Source organism: Corylus avellana, chromosome ca11, assembly GCF_901000735.1.
Source record: "Corylus avellana chromosome ca11, CavTom2PMs-1.0".
Lineage (NCBI taxonomy): Eukaryota > Viridiplantae > Streptophyta > Magnoliopsida > Fagales > Betulaceae > Corylus > Corylus avellana.
In genome coordinates this window covers 4,025,254-4,028,780 of record NC_081551.1, presented here as the reverse complement: position 1 = coordinate 4,028,780, position 3,527 = coordinate 4,025,254, and the positions used below count along the sequence as shown (strand labels likewise).

The 3,527-nt window shown below is 36.2% G+C and overlaps 1 protein-coding gene across 1 annotated transcript in view; it reads right to left on the bottom strand.

Annotated features, from left to right (window-relative positions):
- Positions 1-3,527, bottom strand: part of LOC132165443 (calmodulin-binding transcription activator 3-like) — a 21,851-nt gene that overhangs the window by 873 nt on the left and 17,451 nt on the right.

The following is a 3,527-nucleotide window of genomic DNA, read 5'->3' as shown; positions in this document are numbered from 1 at the left end:
CCCCGCCCCCAAGATAAAGTGTTGATGCACATAATATTTGGAGATTCTAGGTAATCGGTTCAAGGCAAGGGTTCAAACTAGCCCATCCATCCTAGGTTGTTTTGTTCAATAAATAAGAACTAATAAAAACCAAAAGATCAAGAAGAGGAGGCATTGTGAATCGTGCAGCGTTGAAAGCCCCCATGGGCTCTGCTAAAATGAGTTGCTCCAGAGTTGTTTACACTGAAAGGAGCATAAATTATATTCCCAAAGGAACCATAAATTACCATCTGCAAAAGATACTGTTACACGAAAGCAAGAGAATAAAGAAAGGATAAAATTAAAAGCAAAATTACCATCTTCTATGAGTGAGTTCAGGTATCTCTTGCTGCAATGTTATATATAAATGCATACCCAAAATTCTAGCAAACAGACTGCTTCCTTGTTTGGATGAGATCATAAGTCCTAACCAAACTGCTTTAATTCCAAATAGAAGTATTGCAAAGAATGTTTTGTTGGCTCAATAAGTGGTGAAAGATTATCACAAAGAGGAGGGTAAACAAAGATGTACTGTACTATTAAGGTAGATTTTTGGAGGCATGACTCGGTGGATTGGAAGTTTATACTGCAATGTCTGTCAAGTGTAGGAGCTCCTACGTAATATGTCAGATGGATTCGTGAATATATAACTTCTCCAAGATTCTCTATTGCTTTGAATGGTACTCTTATTGGATACTTTGAAGGGAAGAGAGGTTTAAGACAAGGGGTCCTGATTTCACTATATCTCTTTGTGATAGTAATGGAAATTCAGTCGAGGTTGATACAAGATGCTACAAAAAATGAAAAATAATTCAGTTTCCATAATATATGTTCTGAAATCAAGCTTACACATGTTTTGCTGATGATCTATTGCTATTCTCGTTGGCAAAAATGTAATCAGTGCTGATCATTAAAAAAGTGCTACAAGAGTTTGCTGATTTGTCAGGATTGCTCAGCAAACCAGAAAAAGTACCTTTTATAGCTCAGGAGTATCACAGTTGATGAAGAAGCAGATGAAAGATTGTTTAAAAATGAAAGAGGAGAAATTACCAGTAAGATAATTGGGGGTTCCACTGATTTCAAAAAAGCTATCAGCTACATATTTTTCAATGCTTATGGAAAAAACTTCAGGAAGGATAGATTCCTGGATGTCAAAAAATCTTTTTCATTTGTAGGAAGATTGCAAATTTTATCTTTTGTTTAATAAATCATAAAAATTTTTTAGTCTAGTATCTACATTTTGCCAAAGAAAATTATTAGATCAATAGAACAAAAGTTCAATCGACTGTTGTGGAATAGCAGTGAAGATTGTTCAGCTAAAGCAAAGTTGCTTGGGATTTGATGTGTTCCAAGAAATGAAGGAGGATTGGGGTTGAAAACAATAGAAGAATGGAATAAGGCAGCAATTATGAAGCACATTTGGAACATGTTCACAAAAGCAGGTTCTCCTTGGGTAGCATGGGTTAAGGTGAACTTGCTTAAAGGGAGATGTTTTTGGCAACTAAAAATAATACATAATTGAACATGGAGCTGGAAAAAGATACTTAAGCTAAGGGATATAGCAAAGAAGTTCATTAAATTCTCGGTGGAAGATGGAAAAAACATTCATTTATGGCTGGATTGGTGGCACCCTGATGATGTCCTTTGTGAACAATATGGATATAAGGTAGTATATGATGCTCGAAGTAAGATGGAAGCAAACTAATCGAGTGTAATAAAGGGAAAGAAGTGGGAGTGGGAACCAGCCAAATCAGAAGATTTAGTTAGTATACAAAGCAAGTTGCCAATGGTGAAACTAGGAGAAAGTGATAAGCCTATATGGGTGATTTTGAAAAGAAAAAGAAAGTTGTTATACCAGTGTAAAAACGTGGGATGCAATTCGATCTAAGAAGCCAAAAGTGGATTGGTAGAAACTGATTTGGTTTCCACTTGCAATTCCTAAACAAGCATTTGTATTGTGGCTGGATTGGGGCTATAAGGGAGAGGTCAAATGTGTGTTTTGCAGAAGCATTATTGAATGCAGAGATCATTTATTCTTAGAATGTGGATTCAGTAAAAGAATTTGGGGAGAAACAAGGAAGAAATGTCTAGTACTTGATCCTCCAATAGAATGGGAGGAAATTATGAGTCAAGGAATAAGAAATTGGAGGAACAAAAGCTTAAGAGCTTATGCTTGTAAGCTGGTTTGGAGTGCAGCACGTGTAAACGAGCCGAGCTTGAGCAGGTAGTGCTTGTTCAAGCTTGGCTCGTTGAATTTTTTGTCGAACTCGAGCTCAAGCTCAAGCTCGAGCTTAACATGAGCCCCATTTCGTGTCCAAGCTTGGCTCGTTAGGATGGGTACTCTGTCCGAGCTCGAGCCAACATCGGCTTGTATTGGATTATTTAAATTTTGTATTTAAATAAAAAAAAATTCAAAAAAAAAGCATATACAAATTTTATTAATGATACGATTAAGTATAATAAGTTTCCATTCAATCATATAATTAACAATTCAAATTGTTGATTCAACTAGCATTAGATACTTAATGGTTAGATCATTTAAGATATGACCATATGATTAAATTTTATCATTAAATTATATATTATATAAGTTATTTTTATTAATTAATATATATACATATATTTATGAATTAATATGTAGATATATAAATATATACGAGTCGCGCTAATAAGCGAGCCAAGTTGTATACGGGTATGTATCGTTTAATAATCGAGTATAATTTCATGTTCACAAACGGCTCATTTAATAACTGAGTCGCGCACGAACCAAGCTTTATCGAGCTAAACCCGGGCGAGCTCACAGGTAACTTTGTTCGTTTACACAACATATGGAGGCAGAGAAATGATTTAAGGCATGAGAATCAACCTAGAGCAGAGGAGAAAGTGATTCAAAATGTTGTATAGGAAGTCAGAAATAGAATCACGGGGTAGGGAAAATTTAAAAAGAATGATGAGAATGTAGAGATTTGTAGCAATTGGGGTGCAACTCAAAGTATACTGGATTACTAGGTAGGTAGTTTGCTTTGCTGTTCGATGCTTTTGTCATAGCATTTGTTGTTCCAGCATATTTGCTGGAGAGTGTTGTAAAACTTCGTTCCGTTTTTAATAGCAAGTCATTCATCCCAACAAAAAAAAAAAAAGGGAAATCCGATACCTTGGTTTCCTGTATCTCAGCCACAACATTCAGCAGCCTATGATATTGATCACTCGCCTCTGGATTCTGAACCATGGACTTCACCATAGCAAGGGCTTTTTGCAACCTCTCCTCTGTTTGCTTTCTGCCCTCTTTCAGGAAATCATAGTCATCCTCCTTCGAAGATGTATCTTCCATTCTACTGCCCTCGGTAAGTGCTTCTGGTCTAAATCCACGCAAACCACTTCGTTTTCGTCTCCAACGCAAAATAACTTTCTCCATAATTCCAACTGACATGGTTATCTTTCTATAGTTCTTCCTGACCTGGTGGCCTCTTACATGGGCCTTTTGTCATGAAAGCTAATAGTTAGTATTG